Source organism: Schistocerca cancellata, chromosome 11, assembly GCF_023864275.1.
Source record: "Schistocerca cancellata isolate TAMUIC-IGC-003103 chromosome 11, iqSchCanc2.1, whole genome shotgun sequence".
Taxonomy (NCBI): domain Eukaryota; kingdom Metazoa; phylum Arthropoda; class Insecta; order Orthoptera; family Acrididae; genus Schistocerca; species Schistocerca cancellata.
In genome coordinates, this window is record NC_064636.1 from 146667873 (window position 1) to 146687573 (window position 19701).

Below are 19701 nucleotides of genomic sequence, written 5' to 3' on the forward strand. Positions count from 1 at the left end.
TGTTGGTATTAAACATTTTACTGGCACATTTGCGTGATGTGTCTTAAAGCGCAAATGTTCAAAAAAAGATCAACATTATATGTGAAAGCTTAGCTTCTCTTGCAGCTTATTAGTCTTCGTGATAGATATTATACATTTTCCTGTAGCAACACTATATATACTAATTTAAACCATTAACTTTTTCCAGTTTGCGCTACATAACAGTGATGTTGCTATTGGCCGAGTACATCACGTGTCCTACTCTCTGCGTATCCGTTGTCATCGGCCGACGTGATCACGTGACATGAGCTGTGACTGGCTTACAAAAGCGCATCGCAATGTCGATTACACTGCTTCGGAAAGTAACATGCAGTGTTTGGTGAAAATCGAATTCGTACTTTCGTGATAACAAAATATGCAGCGTATATGTTGCTGCACATCAAAGAACTTTCCAAACGTGACTGTTTCCCCTGACTTTCGTTCTCTAAAGTGCCGGGAAGTGCTAAGTCGCTGTATAAAACCATAATCATTCAAATGATTGATAAATTTTACAGTTCCGAGGGAAAATATACTGTCACTTAACACGGAAAAAGCGTATTTTTACCCGGGAGGAAGTGAATTTTTAACTGGGAGATCCGGAAAAAATCCGAGAATTTGTTCCTTGTCTACGTATACATCCTGTTAATTTTTGCTCACAGATAAATATTATCCGTTAACCATAATGAGCTCGTAACGTCATTGACAAAACACCAACATTTACATCCTACCACTGAAGCATAATAAACCGTACTCGGAATGACGTACAATTCTGGCCGTTAAAATTGCTACACCACGATGATGACTTGGTACAGGCGCGAAGTTTAACCGACAGGAAGAAGATGCTGTGATATGCAAATGATTAGCTTTTCAGAGCATTCACACAAGGTTGGCGCCGGTGGCGACACCTACAACGTGCTGGCATGAGGAAAGTTTCCAACCGATTTCTCTTACACAAACAGCAGTTGACTTGCGTTGCCTTGTGAAACGTTGTTGTGATGCCTCGTGTAAGGAGGAGAAATGTGTACCATCACGTTTCCGACTTTGATAAAGGTCGGATTGTAGCCTATCGCGATTGCGGTTTATTGTATCGCGACGTTGCTGCCCGCGTTGGTCGAGATCCAAATATGGAATCGGTGGGTTCAGGAGGGTAATACGGAACGGTGTGCTGGATCCCAACGGCCTCGTATCACTAGCAGTCGAGATGACAGGGATTTTATCTGCACGGCTGTAACGGATTGTGCAGCCACGTCTCGATCCCTGAGTCAATAGATGGGGACGTTTGCAAGACAACCATCTGCACGAACAGTTCGACGACGTTTGTAGCAGCACGGACTATCAGCTCGGAGACTGGCTGCGGTTACTCTTGGCGCTGCATCACAGGCAGGAGCGCCTGCGATGGTGTAGACGACGACGAACCTGGGTGCACGAATGGCAAAACGTCATTTTTTCGGATGAATCCGGGTTCTGTTTACAGCATCACAATGGTCTCATCCGTGTTTGGCGACATCGTGGTGAACTTACATTGGAAGCTTGTATTCGTCATCGCCATACTGGCGTATCACCCGGCGTGATGGTATGGGGTGCCATCGGTTACACGTCTCGGTCACCCCTTGTTCACATAGACGGCTCTTTGAACAATGGACGTTACATTTCAGATGTGTTACGACTCGTGGCTCTACCCTTCGTTCGATCCCTGCGAAACCCTACATTTCAGCAGGATAATGCACGACCGGATGTTGCAGGTCCTGTACGGGCCTTTCTGGATACACAAAATGTCCGACAGCTGTCCTGGCCGGCACTTTCTCCAGATCTCTCACCAATTGAAAACGTCTGGTCAATGGTGGCCGAGCAACTTGCTTGTCACAATACGCCAGTCACTACTGTTGATGAACCGTGGTATCGTGTTGAAGCTGCATGGGCAGCTGTACCTGTACACGCCATCGAAGCTGTGTTTGACTCAATGCCCAGGTGTATCAAGGTCGTTATGACTGCCAGAGGTGGTTGTTCTGGGTACTGATTTCTCAGGATCTATGCACCCAAATTGCGTGAAAATGTAATGAGATGTCAGTTCTAGTATAATATATTTGTCCAATGAATACCCGTTTATCATCTGCATTTCTTCTTGGTGTAGCAATTTTAATGGCCAGTAGTGTATTTGGAAAAGATCCTTAAAGAGCCGGTTCGTTGAAACTACATATTTTGAAAATATATACGTATAAATACAAAGAACATTAAGAATGTTACGTTACTGACACTAATCGTTGGTGGGAGAAGGAAAGTGGTGTTACGAAATTGAAGCGTTCCTAACTTTTGTGGCATGGCGTTTTTCCCTTCATCTCATGTTTTCGTAAAACTAGTCTGCTAATTCCAATAGTCGCAAGCTTACTAACTTGCATTCGGCATCTTCTTAATAGCAAACGCCGCGCGGCAGCATTTAACCCCCAACTACAGAAGTATTGTGGTATCCATCCCACCCTTGGAGGTTAAAGTCTGACCTACTTTATGCACAGAATAGTTTCCAACCGAATCTCCTTGACCCTGCCACAAACTGAGGCTTATTTCACACCTACCCGGCAGCCGGTACCGGCGCTTAAGTTACGGGACGTTTGACACCGGGCCGAGGCTGAGGGCTGCCGGCGGCCCCCACCCGAGAAGGCCGCGGCGCGCTCTTGTGACGTCACGCAAAGCGGGCCAGCGTTGGCTTGGCGCTGCGCTTAAAGAATCGAGACGCACGGCCTGCAAATCTTCGTCAAACGGTTTAACAGAACCTATTCCGTAAAAAATAATTAATTTCTGAAATTCTTTTAGCTTTATATGGCAGCTTCATGATGAAGTGCCAATCATTTCGATAATGGTCATAACTATTGTGGTATTTCACAGATGAGTATCAAATTTGAGAACGTTGTCATCAAAAATAGGTGTCGCTATGAATTTGTGTTTGTTGCATATTGCATATTCTATTGCTGAGTATGAAATACAGATGAGGTTTTGAAATTTTCGTAAAACTTTGGATCAATATGTGCTTCCAATCTCGAAAAAATTGAGCATCTGCAGCAACTTCACTTGCGATCGCAACGCGCGGGAATGACATATTCATAACGCCGGTCATATCTCGTAAACCGCTGGAGATAACGAAACGAGATCTTGGCAAATGATACCACGCAAAGAGGAGATTACTTTGCCGAATGGTTAAAATAAGTAACTTTATCAATCGCGATATAGCAGAAACTATAGTTTATAATTTTTTTTACCGTAATGTAATTGCATAAGACTTATGAATAGACAGTGAAAACGTACGAGTGCGGGATGTAAATAATATTGCGATATACATGATAAAACAAGGTACATTTGTGAAAAATGCACTGTGATAAAGTACATTCTTCCTGGACCAGACAACTATTATTTACACTCACTTGAAAAATTCTGCACTAATACAGTGTATAATATTAAATTCCTCTGCCTTTAGTATCCTAAATAAATATTGTGTAGCTGTTTATAGAGTTCCCTCAGGAAAGCTGAGTACATTTCCCAAGAAAACAATCACTTTTAACTCACCTCACATAAACAATTATGCGTTGTTATTGTAATGTAAATTTTCTTTCCTGTAAAAATATGGCAGATTTTGAGCATAAGTCAACAGTAAAAATCTACAAACCTTCAGCAGACATTTGCAGCAGTTGGAATGAGACAATGTGTCAAGCTAAAAACGTCAATAATAAATTTAACCTATTTCTAGATTAATTTGTTCCATTGTTTGACACATCGAAAAATAAAACAGATATGCTTCATACAGAGAGATCGCTTTTTAAACATGAAAACAGCAGTTTCAACATTCGTTAGCACTCATGCTAACTAATGCGAGAGTGAAAAACAACACCGACTCACAAATAGAGAATAAAAGGTAACGGCAATGCGTAACAAAATACGAACTGCAGAGAAATTTAAACACGAATAAAAAGTAACACGAGCCACAAATTTATATTTCGTTTTCAAAATCAAAATAAAGCCACTTGATAACGAATACTAGGCCTATTTACTGCGAACTTTTGCTCACAATTTTAGTCAAATGTATCCAAAATGCAAGATATTCCACCAGAAAAAAATAATAATTGTACTAGGTATATAGTTTTTACATACCTTCATGTGGTCAGTGGGTTGGAAATTGTCCCGATGAATCGCTGAAAGACATTTCCAACGCAGATTCGCATCTTTCGGAAAGGAAAATAACATTACTTTCGGTCGAGTTCCGTAATTCCCACGACACCTTGGCACACAACACTTGTAAACCATGTTCACAGTAGCTTCACTACACGTAAACACTGTAATCGCTAGTTTTAAGCACGAATATAGCACTCGATCCAACAAACGTGTAGATAAACAAACGCTTCGAAACACAACATGGTGGCCCGCTTGGAGTGACGTCACGACCTGCTATGAATTTCGCGCCGCGGCCTCCCACTGCGTGGTGCAGGTGGTGGGGGCGGGGCGTGCAGAGCAGCAGAGCGCTACTCGTCTACCCGACAGCTAGCGTGTACCAGCCAGTTGTGTTTTAGTGGTCCAATCTCTTCTAGGCATTTCTTGTCTGCTGTATCATGGCGAAAATTGATATCGAAACCATTTGTTCAGGGACGACCAGTTTGTGGGACAAGACTGTGGGTACTTGTGAGGACAAAATACAAACAACGAATGCATGGATCGAAGCTTGCAAAGAACTGAACGAAGGCTTTGAACGGATGTTTGACAAAGACAGAGGCGACTACGGTAAGTACAAATCTTTATTTTTTTACGTTAAATACAATTTTTTTACACCAGTGGGGCATTAAATTTTAGATAATTGCCATTTCACAGATCCCTCAGGTGCCATAATGTGGTGTGCGTACTGTAAGACCTTCGGTACACACACCATTAGATTATTTTACTTGTCGCTCTAACGAAGTAGGCGAGTGTCAGCAATATGTCTGGTGGTCTTATCGTGGCGCGTTTATCTTCTGCCGTTAGGTCGGACGATAGAAATGCCACTTCCACGCTTGGAGTAGCAGATTGACGGTGACCAACTTTAAACACATCTTGATTAATTTTCACACAAATTTATTAAAATAATAACAGGCATAAAAATTACTTAACTTGGTTCTGGAGGCTATTTACAATTGACAATCTGAAGTTCCTTTGGTATTGGTACGTTAATCTTATTCTCACATATATCTCTGATACTGGCCAAAAGTGTCTATACATTTATCTTCATGGCTATGTACAGGAACATCGTAATCTTATTAGGCGCAGACTGAAACTTGACTATAGACTAATGCAGACTGACTAATCAGAGGTCTGTACACTTGTTATAATACCTCGCGCGTTCAGGTATCACTGCGCGAGTGCGATCCGCGAGGAGAAAAGGTTCTACGTTGGCAGCAATCTCATTGGCTCCGTTACATATTAACACGCGGATCGGCGGAAGCAGAATTCGGCTTTCCCGCTCACGCTGCGGTGAGGTATGCATAGCAGATTGTCGCTATTGCTACTGGAGATGCCTGGACGCGGAAGTGGACGCAAAGCTGCTGCCTTGGCGGAGTTGCTGCTCACGATAGCAGGGACTTCTGGCAAGAAGAAGAGGAAGACTGCAGCGCAGTGCTTTCGCTGCCAAAAGCTTGGCCACGTCGCCAAGCACTGCAGCGGAGCAGTTGTGTGCTTGAACTGTGCGCAAGCACACGACACGCGTGACTGCAAGAAGCAGAAGGACGCCCCCTGCACCTGCGCCAACTGCGGTGGCGCGCACGCGGCCAACGCCCGTTCCTGTGCCTACAGAAGAAATTGGCGCGGACCGGAGAAGAAGACGCAGAAGCAAGTGACCACCACACACGAAGAGGTGGTCACGTGCACAGAAGACGTCGTCACCAGGCGCCTTAACGACGCCGTACAAGAAGCCATGTCCGCCTTCAAATCCGCCATGGCGGAAGAGAGGGCGGCCATGCTGGCGGAACTGGGCGAGGCTCGGCGTCAGATTGCCGTGCTGACGCAGGAGCTTCGCTCAGCCAAAGAAGTCTCCGCCACAACAGAGGACACCGCCACCCAGACGACTCCTCCACGTGAGAAGGAGTTCGCGACGGTGGCCACGCAGACAGACGAGCCTGCCGAAGGGGAGGCGACATAGCACAAAAAGGGCACCGAAGCAGCAGCGCAAGAAGAGGAGTGGGAAGAAGTCCCAGTCCTGCCGCTTCCAGACATGTACAGCGCAAGCGCTGTGACGAAGAAGATCGCTGACTCGCTTCGCGATGGTACATACCCCCACCACGACAACCCTTATCCTTTCGTTCCACCTAACCTTTCTAAACCTCCACCCCCACACCAACTAATTGAGTATCCAGAAGGCCTTGTTGGTCTTTCTAGGGAGGATTACGATCTGATCAATTCCTTCCCTATCTTCACAGAGTGGCAAATGCGCTACATCATCTTCGCTCTGGTCCATCGAGAGTATGAAAAAGCAGGATACACTATATCCAGTATCCCAACCGAGGGAGAGCCCTCAGCAACAAGCAAGAAGAAGAAAAATCGTCATATCGACAAACTCAAGAAATAGGACATCGGCACTCCTTGCCAGTATAGATCCAACCAACAGTACAGACAGAAGACTCTACAAGATTCCCAGGGGAGTAAAGGCCAACAGGCCACAAACTTCCACTCGAACCTCCTCACAGTGAGGAAGTCACAAAAGGAGAGCAGGAAGCAGAATTTGGTCCGTGTGTATGGTAGCGCCATCTCGTAGAGCGGAGACGGACGAGCGCTGCGCCTGCGCTGTTGTGCTTAGCGGGCCGCGCTCTAGTGGGAAAGTTGTGTACGCACTGACTACGCGGAACTGTGTACACAACACACAAAATAATCCGTAATCATTTTTCGTACGTTATTGGCAGAAATTGCCCCATGTACACATTCGTTTCTTGTTATACTTTCAAGTCCAGTTAGGGACAGAGCATCCTCGGGGTTGCAGCCTTCTTTTTTAAAAATGGTATTGTGCAAAACAACTCAAGCCTTGACAACGTCAAGAGCAAAATCGCGTTTTAAATTTATATCTCTGTGGAAAATCCATTTATTAGTCAGTATCCCAAACGAACGTTCTACGTACCTCCGGGCTCTTGACAGGCGGTAATTGAACACTCTTTTAGCAACTGTTAATGTCTGTCCAGAGTATGGTCGTAGAAGGTGTTGATGCAGTTCAGTCGCTTCATCACCAATAAAAGAAAGTAAGGTACCTTTGGACTGTACTGTGAAGGCACCTGTCTCGAGGAATTACGAGTTTTTTTCCATCATTGAATTCCACAAAGAACATTGTTTAAATATAGTAGAATCGATCTCTTTGCCGTAACTGCCGATATCTACGTAGATAAATCTATAGTCAGAGTCGGACACAGCCATCAACACTATAGATGTATCCTTTGTAATTGTAATTGTAGTACATTGAGCTGCGGTCGCAGGTTCGAATACTACCTCGGGCATGGCTGTGTGTGATGTCCTTAGGTTACTTAGGTTTAAGCCGTTCTCAGTCTAGGGGACTGGTTATCTCAGATGTTAAGTCCCATAGTGCTTAGAGCCATTTGAATTTGTTGTACAGTGAGTTAAATGGATGGACGATACGAATGTGCTTTTCATCTACAGCTACAATACAGTGTGGAAAACTTGCTCTTTGCTCAAATTTTGCAGCAATGTTTTCAGAGTCCTCTTTTCTGTGTAGAGGTATATATTCATAAGAGAGAGACCAAATAGCTCGGCACACACATCTGACTATTTTACTGATTGTGGAAATGCCAAGTCTGTGACTGTAATGAAGATGTGTGAACCTACAGCCACTGGCCAGGTATTTGGAAAAAAATATTTGTACAGTAATAGTACATTTTTATATCTTCCCGGAAAAGTGGGTAGTGTATACCAAACGTAAACAATAATGGAAGAAATAAAGTGAACAATTCTACATTAGGCCCATTCCGTGCCCAGTGGTCTAAAATGGGAAAGAATTCCCGCATGATCATCATAGTTATTGACGAAACAATGTAAGAACATTTGTACATATCTCCAATTAACGATGGCAGTGTTCTACTTTCGCGAAACAAATACTGGTGGAAATACAGCCACTTGTTTCACCCCAAAGCGCACCTTTGCGCAGTGCACCCACTGCTTTAGACAACATTGAGACATACCTCCGACAATATTTTCGTGGAAGAAATAAGTTCAAAAATGGTTCAAACGGCTCTGAGCACTATGGGACTTCACTTCTGAGGTCATCAGTCCCCCAGAACATAGAATGACTTAAACCTGACTAATCTAAGGACATCACACACATCCATGCCCGAGACAGGATTCGAACCTGCGATCGTAGCGGTCGCGCGGTTCCAGACTGAAGTGCCTAGAACCGCTCGGTCACTCACGCCGGCGAAGAAACAAGTCTATGACATGTTGTACAACGTTATGCGCTCTCTTAAATGAAATAATAATAAAGATTGCATTACCAACTTTCATGTAGATAACTTAAAGCGGAGTCGAGCGAAAAAATACCCCCATGAAAAAAGTATGAAGTTTGGCCTTCCACATCTCGGGAAGAAATTGCGAAATAAACCTGAAACTTTTTAATAACTTACCAACGTATGGTTTTACAATATAATATTTCGATCTCCTACTGCTCTCCAATACTTTTCAAATTGAGGGCAAAACTGACTGGTTTTCTATAAACATGAACTTTTATACCAGTAGACCATTTAACTTTTCCCCTTTTCATGACACTATAATTTCATACACGCTGAAAACCATTAAACTTTTTTGTAAGGATAGTAGTGTGATGTACCACTTCAGATAGTATTCTTGTTTCAGGCAAATTTGTTATGATGAAGTTGTACTCGCGATTCCTTCCACAGAAGTGAGGGGATGTATAAGTTGGTTCAAATGGCTCTCAGCACTATGGGACTTAACTGCTGTGGTCATCAGTCCCCTAGAACTTAGAACTACTTAAACCTAACTAACTTAAGGACGTCACACACATCCACCCCGAGGCAGGATTCGAACCTGCGACCGTAGCGTCCGCGCGGTTCCAGACTGAAGCGCCTAGAACCGCGCCACTCCGGCCGGCAGGATGTATAAGTCATATGTAAAATGTGGCAGTGAGAGGCAGCCATCCAGAACGTCAACACCTTCAATTTTTGAAGGAAACCATAGAAGGACGTCCAACTGCCGACAGTTTCCCACTCACTGACGATGACGAGTTTACGGAAAGATCACTTTCTGATGACACTTTTTCGGTCACTGACGACACTGAGCATTGAGAAAATGGTGGTAATGAGATGATCACGGAGGAAGTAGTTTTAAAACTGTAGAATCACGCAATAATAAAAAAGGAACCTTGACCCTGTAGAGGTAGAGCTGATTAATGCACTACATAGAAAACCCAATCGGCATGTGTCTTTTTTCAGCGGGGTAGTTCAAACTTTGGATACATCTGATGACGATGAGGTAGTTGGGTCTCAGTTAAGGGTTATGTAGCTTGTCTCCAAAATTAAGAAACGTAAAAGGTCATCGTAAAATATAAATTTTATGTGACGCAGCATGTGAAAGTTGCTGGATTTGGACGGGTTACTCCTCTAACTGAAATATCAGATCTGAAGATGGTTCTGAATGAACCGAAACCGGTCATATGAATAAAAAAAAAAAATTGCAATCAAGACGGATTGTAAGTACTCTCTATATACTCCTTCTACCTTTCTGCTTTCCCTTCTTTGCATAGAACTGGGTTTCCATTTGAGCTTATAATATTCATACAAGTGGTTCTCTTTTCTCCAAAGGTCTCTTTAATTTTCCTGTAGGCAGTATCTATCTTACCCCTAGTGATATATGCCTCGACATCCTTACATTTGTCCTCTAGCCATCCCTGCTTAACCTGTTTACAGTTCATGTCGATCTCATTTTTGAAACGTTTGTATTCCTTTTTGCACGCTTCATTTACTGCAGTTCTCTATTTTCTCCTTTCATCAGTTAAATTCAATATCACTTCTGTTACCCAAGGATTTCTATTAGCCCTCGTCTTTTTACCTACTTACTCTCTACTGCCTTCACTATTTCATCTCTCAAAGCTAGCCATTCTTCTTCTACTGTATTTCTTTCCCCCATTCTTGTCAATCGTTCTGAAACGCGCTCGCGGGGGACATCTTTAATGGTGAGAAACAAGTTGTTGTTAATAATTTTCACAAGATTACAGATGAAAACCAGCTTCGTTTTTTTTTTTCGAGAAACACTATGTAATAAATATAAGTGTGAAAGTATTGTAATTATATGTGTGGCGTAAATGGTAGCGTTATTGAATGACAATCGTGTTTGCGGGCGGTTGGCGGTTCGAAACACATTGTCTATAATTTTTTTGCGGTGTGAATACTTAGGTCATTTAATTATGAAATGCAACAATATATGTTAATTAACTCATACTTAACCATCATTTTTCAAGAAAAACACACGTCTTCTAGTTTCTCATTACACATCGCATGAAAAATTCTGGTTTTCATTGGAAATATACATTCTTATAATATATTTTATAAAGGATCGTTAGAGATTTTTGAAGTTAAGAAGACAATACCCAATTAATTTTTTTGGAGAAAAATGAAAATTCAGGTACTCTTTATTTGAATATGCCCATTGTTTTGTAGGACAGACGTGGTCTCACAAGAGCTGGAGTGATTTGGAAACATGGAAAACAATTTTCGTGCCGTCGAGCACACTGTACAGATGGTGAATTTTTACAGTTGTCACCGTAACAGTGCAGTCTGAAACCAATAGAATTGACCTGGAGCCAAGTTAAGAGATTTGTCGCAAAAGAGAAAACAAGACCCTTACGGTGCCAAATGTACAGGAACTAATGCGCGAAGCTCTGTGACACGTCACTGACGAGCGACGGCGAAATGCGGATCAGCACGTCATAAAAGAGGATTTTTGATTGCTTGGTATTCTATTGCTGATCGCCTCATTATAAACGTAACAGTACCGAACTGTACCATATTGCTTGGAGTCCGATATGGAAGGAGTTCAGAGATTACCAGACGACTGACTGTAATACCTTCAGTGGCTTCAGTATTTAAGTACATGGAAAATCAACAGTGCGCTTTTACGCCACGCATTGCTCATGCAGAAAAATTACCCTTGTTGCAGTCAGGAATGTTCATCTCTCTTGTTTTTAATTACAATACCCAAGACTCTTGCTGAACCGCCCATCCCCCGCACGTGTGGATGCCGGATTAGCGGAAGTGCCGTATTGTTAAGAGTGCCTAAATTTAATATAAACACACAGGGATTGTACTTTAACAAATCAAAAGATACTTTCATTTTTACAGAAAACTTAGTCCTTGAGTGTGTACATGCACAGTCGACGTTTACTGTGAAACGTGTCCCAAACTTTTGGTTGTCGCCATGATGATGCGACGGTAGTAAGCTTTATCACACAGTGGCTTTACAAGCATTTCATAGATCCTGCCATGTTTCTGATTATTGCATAATGTAGTCTCCAGCCTCAGCAGCAACAGTTTGAGATATCCTCATCTCCTCTTCTTCATCGGTTTCATCGTAACTTTCCTCTCAGCTTACGATTACCCCATTTCAACTGAAGTTTGCTCATAAATAGTTGATCGTCCAACACTGTTGCCAGCAACAATGGTTTTCTGCGAAGAACCTCAGTCCAGTTGTCTAATTTCGAGGTCTAGCATAACGTGTTTCCCTTTGGAAGCGACGATAATGATCCGTAATGAAAGCCACAATTTCAAAGTTTACAGGAATGCTGCACTTTATAATTAACTAACAGCATTGTTGCAACAAAATTTCATTATTAGGTGTCATTTCAAGTTGAACAACTAGAAGCTGAAAGTGTGCCAGATTACTGAGGTCCGTATTAGCGAGAGTTCAGTGTACTACGTTACCGGTGCACTAACATCGAGACCAGTCATGTTTTCCGACCGTTCACCTAAAAGGCTTATCGCCTGAGTCTTGCGGTATATTATTTCCCTCTGTTTAAAAGTTAAATGACATTCAAAGCTGTATTGTTTCTGTGCTCGTCTCTTTTTTACGTATCTACTGGAGCTGTTCACATAACTGCAGGTTAGTTGGATCACTTGCCTGGCCAGTGCTGTCGAAGTTAAATGCGCCGGTAAAGCTGTTACTCCATATTATTACTGACAAGGGAACCCTCCATACTGTAAATCACGGATTTTGATGCGCTTCAAATATGTTGTAGAGGCACTTAACCCTGAGTATCTGGCTAGACGATTTTTTTAGCGACGGGCCTTGGATTTTGAGAAAATCGATTTTGAATTTCATTGTGTGATTTGTATACCCGTAACATTACACTTATTTCGAGCAACTGAGCGTAGCGCAGCGGTAAAGGTTCACGGCTACCGTACCGAGCGAGTTGGCGCAGTGGTCAGCACACTGGACTCGCATTCGGGAGGACGACGGTTCAAACCCGTCTCCGGCCATCCTGATTTAGGTTCTCCCTGATTTCCCTAAATCGTTTCAGGCAAATGCCGGGATGGTTCCTTTGAAAGGGCACGGCCGATTTCCTTCCCAATCCTTCCCTAACCCGAGCTTGCGCTCCGTCTCTAATGACCTCGTTGTCGACGGGACGTTAAACACTAACCACCACCACGGCTACCGTGCTGGAGGTACCGTGTTCGAAACCTGCTGGTGTACTTTCTTTTTTTCCAAAATCGACCGAATTTTTCAATTTTATTTCAAAGAATATGAACAAACAGTGTAAGGTGTGTGCAATTATAAAGATATATTCAGTTATTAATGTCTTTCTGTCATGCAATATTACAAAATCTTATTTTTCATCGTCCACATTGCTTGATGTGCCAGAACAATATTGTGGGTGATACTTATCACAGAAACAATGGAAGCACTCATTTTCGCAGCACCACGCGCATTTTATGAAAGCAACCGTCTTGCAGGCGCACGGTTTCTTCATGAGCGATACCGGAAAACACAATTCTTTTGCGTTCAAAAAGATTCCGATTTCATCCACTAATTTCGATGCGAACCATGCATATCTAATCATGCTTTCAAAATTAGGTGCGCTGAATTGATGTAGGATTAACGAATGTAATTTTATCGAATCTTCCCTATAAGCGTTCTCTCTATTGTCTTTCATCTTTATGAATAATTTTCGTGACGATTTTCACCTGTCGGTAAAAATAAACATCGCAGGGCTGGCAATAAGGGGGGCACTTTGGTGGGACCACTTTTAGGGTGCATGTGCTCGCTTTCCTTTAATGGTTCAAATGGCTCGGAGCACTATGGGACTTAACTTTGAGGTCATCAGTCCCCTAGAACTTAGAACTACTTAAACCTAACTAACCTAAGGACATCACACACGTCCATACGCGAGGGAGGATTCGAACCTGCGACCGTAGCGGTTGCGCGGTTCCAGACTATAGCTCCTAGAACCGCTCGGCCACCCCGGCCGGCTTTCCTTTCATCAGTGAATAGATGATCGTATAAAGTTTAATCGGTTTGCCCTCCCCACAGATTGGTAATGTAGAAACATTTTTTTCTGTCCCATGTACGGAAGAATTACAGAAGGCAAAAATTCTTCGTACACCAGTTTCGTGAACTTCCCGGATTTCGTGCAGGACGCGACTACATTTCTGTATTTCCCAGTTAATTCGTCTACTCGTTTTTGAGCGTTAGCACCAAATTTTCCGGACGGTTCTTGCATACATTAAAAAAAACATGTGGGAGCAAGATTCGAACTTCCCCTAGGCTACGCTGGCTTGCTCGAAATATATGTAATGTCACGGATAAACAAATCGCGCAATGAACTTCAAAATCGATTTTCTCAAAAACCAAGGCCCGTCGCTAAAAAACCTGATAGCCAGGTACTCAGGGTTAAGTGCCTCTACAACATATTTGAAGCGCATCAAAATCCGTGATTTACAGTATGGAGGGTCCCCTTGTAAGTCGATGTACGCGTAACACACAGCATAAAATGCACCGTCGTGTACTCGAGACAGCTTGGCTTCTGCTCCACGTGTAACAAAATCCAATGAGGTTCCAGCAAAGGCGGAGGAATACATTGTGTAATGTTTATGTGAGGCTCATTATTATGACGAACGGAGTACAGAAGCTTCTGTAGCCAGCAACGGCGGCAACAAGCGGTACTAATTTCATCATCTCCCTCATTTCTCGTGGGGTTGTATTTTCAATCGAGTGATCTTTGTACAAAGTATTATCTCCAAGATCAGTTTAGCTGTCATATTTCCTGTGCTTTTTGGCGTTTCTTTTTGGATGGCCTGCGGTGTATACATGCAGGCTGAAGCGATGAATGAAATTTGTACCAAGGCTGGGATTCAAACCCCGATCTCCTGCTGTCGAGGCAGATGTGTTAACCAGTACTCCACCCTGGCACAGTGGCTTTGCACAACTGGACAAATTACGCTAGCACACCTCCCTGCTCAAGCAAATCCCCAACCCAATCGGCAGTCCCCCTAGACACGAATAGCAATGCAGAGGCTCTCCAACTATAATGGAATAGCATCTCAGCATCGGACAAATTGGTTGATTTTGCCTGAATCCCAGGCAATGGCACTTTCAATCAAATGAAACTACATGGTTGCGGGGACATTTCAAGTCTCAAACATTTATGATGTAGGAGGATGGTTTGAAAAGTTCTCAGAATCACCACGAGAGGTCAGCACTATCGCAACGAGTTGTTCACGTGACATTCATTGGACTGTTGCCTGTAAACACGTGCCACGTCTCGGAAGAGATCTGTGGCGGTGACGAGTCTGTTGTTCCCGCGTAGTGATTTGTGAAGATGTAAGAAAATGGAGATGGAGCAGTGATTAAGTACCTCGTAAAGAATGGTATGGAAGCAAAGGAATTCGTACTGAATTTCCAGAATACATTGGGGGACTCTGCTCCTTCATATTCAACTTTTGCCAAGTGGGCCAATGAATTTAAATTTGGTCTGGAGAGCATAAAATGATGATCCACGCAGTGGTCAGCCAAGATGTGTCACTACTCCAGAAATGATTGCAAAAGTGCATAAAATGGTCACGGAGAATCACCTATTGAAAGTGCGTGAAATTGCTTGCGCTTGCCAGATGTCATCAGAAAGCATTGTATCACATTTTAACTGAAGAATTAGAAATGAAAAAAAAAAAAAATTATTTGGAAGATGGGTGCCGCGACTCTTGCCGCTGGATCAAACACGCACGAGAACGGATATGTCGGAACAATGTTTGGCCCATTTTAGGAGAAACGAACAAGGTTTTTTGCACTGGTTTGTGAGGGTTTGGTGCACTACTACACCCCAGAGACAAAACAAGTCAGAGCAGTGGAAACATGTTGATTCACCTCCACCTAAGAAAGCAGAGACAATTCCTTCTGCGGGAAAGCTCACGGCATCAGTGTTCTGGGATGCGAAGGGGATTGTGTTTGTATATTATTTCCACATTGGGCAAACAATTACTGGAGAATACTATGCTAACCTCCGGGACAAACTGCAACAAAAGATAAGCGAAAAAAGGCCAGGTTTAGTAAAGAAGAAAGTCATCTTCCATCAAGACCATGCGCGCCCGCACACATGTACCGTCAAGTGATATGGCTCTGTCAGACTTCCATCTCTTCCCAAAGCTGAAACTTTTTCTTGGTGGACGAAGATTCACTTCGAATGAAGAATTGATAGCCGGAGTTAACATCTATTTTGCAGGCCTGGAGGAAACTCATTTTCAAGATGGGACCGAGGCACTGGAACATTGTTGGACCGAGAGCATTAATCTACAGGGAGACTACATTGAAAAGTGATGTAATTACTTTTTTCTATTGCGTTCCAAGAAGTTTTCAAACCACCCTCGTCTATACACTTACTGAAACAAATAATGGGGCACGAGTGGGAATTTGGATTGACGAGGGAGCTGTGGTATGGTAGCCCGTGCAGTTGTGCACAGCCACTGTGCCTGGGCAGCGTAGTGATCAGAGCAGCTGCCTAGCGAGGAGGACCCCACTTTGAATCCCGGCCGCATTCAAATTTTCATTTCTCACTTCAGTCCATTTGTATATCAAACAGAGGTCTGACTATTCCTGCTGCCCTTCTGTGTATCCGTTCATGTCCCCTCTTAGTCCTGTTTGGCATGGGTCTTTGGTATGGTCCCACAAACTTGAACAGTATTCTGAGATGTGATGTACAAGTCATTTTGAACCAAAATCTGCCCCTTGCTTTACCTGTGACTGTACCGATGCGATCGTCACATTTCGTACCCCTACAAATTGTTAAGCCAGATATTTATGTGAGTCACCTGATTCCAATAATGACACATTGAAGTTGAAGTCATGGGATACTTGTTTCCTGCATTGTATGAAATGCACAATTTTACGTGTCTAAATATTTAAGACCGGTTGGTAACATTAGTACCACTTTGAAATCTCATTATGTTCTGACTGTACAAAGTGAACCAAAATTCACACACTGCGACAGATCGACGTGATTTGTTGCGTACCCAGTACAAAAAATTTTGTATCAAAGTTTTGCACGTGCTTATTTTCAGTGTGAAACGGACATCAGAGAAAGACTTTTTGGCAACATTGAAATCACGGGTGTGACAAATATCGTCCTTCAGTACTCTGTAGGTGTGCTGTCCACTTAGCGCAGTTGGTAGAGTATTGTTTTAGAATACTCTAGTTTCAGGCTTTGATTCCAGGGCAAGGTGTAATTATTTTCTAACAGTGAAATGTCCAAGCTGGAATAACAGCAGTAGGCTTATTATGAAAAGAATAGAGTGCTACTCACCACATAGGGGAGGCATTGAGTCAGAGACAGGTACAATGGAAAGACTGGTAACCATTAAAGGATTTGGACGAAATAGTTCTTCGCAAACAGACTGTGGATCACAACTGTGTCCGACATGAGCGTGGGGCACAGGGGGGATGGGGTGGGATAGCAGCTGCTTGGCCACGGTTTGACAGTGGTTAGGAAACGTGCAGGAACCCAAACCCTTCACCCGGTTCAGGTTCATTGGTGACATCTGTGTTATCTGGGCCGAGGGTGATGTCATTCTATCCACATTCCTCTAGAACCTCGACACCTTCTTCCCGATTCTCTTCAACTGCTCCCATCAACCGAACATGCCACCTTCCTCGATGTTGACATCCACCTCAGAGATGGCTACATCAGTACCTCCGTCCGTGTCAGACGTACCGACCACCACCCACTGATACCTCCACTTCGACAGCTGCAATCCGTTCCGTACCGAGAAGTCTCTTCCGTACAGTGTAGCTGCTCGTGGCCGTCGCTCTGTAGTGAGGAGTAGTCTGTGGCAAAATATACCGAGGGTCTCACTGTGGCTCTCACAGGCAGAAATTGCCCTCCCAGCCTTGTGTAGGAACAGATCTCCTGTGCCTTATCTCTCCAAAACACCCCCCCCCCCCCCCCCCCCCCCCCCCCCCCCCCCCCCAGCTCCCAAAGTCCCACCGTCCACCCACAGTGGAGCATTCCTGTTGTGACTCGGCACCACCCACGACTGGAGCAACTGAGTCACATTCTCTGCCAAGGTTTCCACTACCTCTTAGTGTGCCCTGAAATGTGGATTTCCCTACCCCCTATACTTCCCACCATTCTCACAATAGTATTTTGCCGCCCACTGTACGTACACGATGCTAAATCACAGTAAGACTCAGTTTTTACAGTTTCTAACTCACAATTCAACAAGAACCAATATTTTGATCAGACAGAATGGGCATATTATAAGCGAGATGGAACAGTTCAAGTTCCTTGGCGTTCGGGTAGATAGTAAGCTGTTGTGGAAAGCCCATGTCCAGGATCTTGTTCGGAAACTAAATGCTGCTTTATTTACCATTAGAACAGTATCTGAAATAAGTGACAGTTCAGTACGAAGAGTAGTCTACTTCACATATTTTCATACGCTTATGTCGTATGGTATTATTTTTTGGGGCAATTCTTCTGATTCGAAAAGGGTGTTTCTGGCTCAAAAACTGGCTGTTCGAGCTATATGTGGTGTAAGTTCGAGAACCTCTTGTCGACCCCTATTCAATAGTCTGGGAATTCTGACATTGCCCTCACAGTACATATTTTCTTCAATGTCGTTTGTTGTTAGCAATATTAGCCTATTCCCAAGAGTTAGCAGCTTTCACTCAGTTACTACTAGGCAGAAATCAAATCTGCATGTGGAATGCACTTCCTTGACTCTTGTGCAGAAAGGAGTGCAGTATTCTGCTGCATCCATTTTCAATAAGCTACCACAAGAACTCAAAAATCTTAGCAGTAGCCCAAACTCTTTTAAGTCTAAACTGAAGAGTTTCCTGATGGCTCACTCCTTCTATTCTGTCAAGGACCTCTTGGAAGAGCTAAAAAATTAGCAAATTCCAGTGTTACATTGTTGATTTACTTTATTTAAACGTACGACTTGTCACCAGAATATGTTTTTTGTATTTCATTTTATCTGTTTCGACTATCGTGTTATAATTTCATGTATTGACTCATTCCATGACCATGGAGACTTCTCCTTAATTTGGTCCCACGGAACAATAAATAAAAAATAAATAAATCCCTACAATAGACCTAGACGCAAGCCCTGTCCCATACATCCTCCCACCACCATCACCACCCACTAGAGTCTGGTCACATACATCACCCATCCCATTGAAGGTAGATCTACCTGTGAAAGTAGTCATGTGGTCTACAAGCTAAGTTGGAAACACTGTGCCGCTTTCTACACGGTCAAGACAGCTGACGAGCTGTCTTTCCACACGAATATCCACCGAAAAACTGTGGCCAACAGACAGCTGGACCAGTCACTTGCTGAACGTGCTGCCCAACACACTGTGCTTCACTTCGTTGACAGGTCCAGATGGAATCCCGACTCGGTTCTACAAAGGGTATTCTACGGCACTGGTGCCTTAGTTTGCTTGCATTTATCTCGAATCTCTCGCACAGTACTAAGTCCCGAGTGACTGAAAAAAGTGCACGTGACTGTTGCACGTAAGAAGGATAAGAGATTGCACGTGCAAAATTACTGACTTACATCCTTAACATAGGTTTGCTGCAGAACCCTAGAACATATTCTCAGTTTGAATATAATAATTTTTCTAGAGACCATAAAGCATTGCATACATCAAATTCAGCCTGCCCTTTACTCACATATTATACTGCGAACTACGGATGAAGGGCAACAGCCATATTCTGAGAAGCATTCGATACGGTACTCCACTGCTGACTGTTAAAGAAGGTACGAGCATACAGAATAGGTTCCCAGATATGTGAGCAGCTCGAAGACTTCTTAAGTGTGTTGTCCTCGATGGTGAGTGTTTGTCAGAGACAATTGTATTGTCAGGAGTGGCCCAGGAAACTGTGATAGGACCTCTATTATTCTCTGCACATTGATGAGCCAAAACGCTTACGACCTGCTTAATAGCTTGTTTGTCCATCTTTGGAACGAAATACATTGCTGTTTCTGCGTGGGAGCGATCTGACGGTTTGTGGGTACGTTTGTGGAGGTCGCCGAGACATCGACGCGAGTTCAGTTTAGTGTTCCTCAAACCACTGTAGCAAAGATCTGACTCCAAGGCACTGACGATTATATTGCTGAAAGATGACATCATTGTCAGGGAAGATATAGAGCACGAAGGGATGCGATGCAGGCAGTTCGTAGCTGT

General features: G+C 43.4%; 1 protein-coding gene across 6 annotated transcripts in view; it reads left to right on the forward strand.

Annotated features, from left to right (window-relative positions):
• The window catches only part of LOC126108467 (zinc finger protein 879-like), a 223442-nt gene that overhangs the window by 10637 nt on the left and 193104 nt on the right, over nt 1-19701 (forward strand). The window contains exon 2 of one of the 6 annotated variants that reach the window (XM_049913711.1): nt 4645-4779. The exons of the other annotated variants lie outside the window; for them this stretch is intronic. The gene's annotated coding sequence lies outside the window, so the exon portion shown is untranslated. The remainder of the gene's footprint in view (nt 1-4644; nt 4780-19701) is intronic. 6 annotated transcript variants of the gene reach the window in all.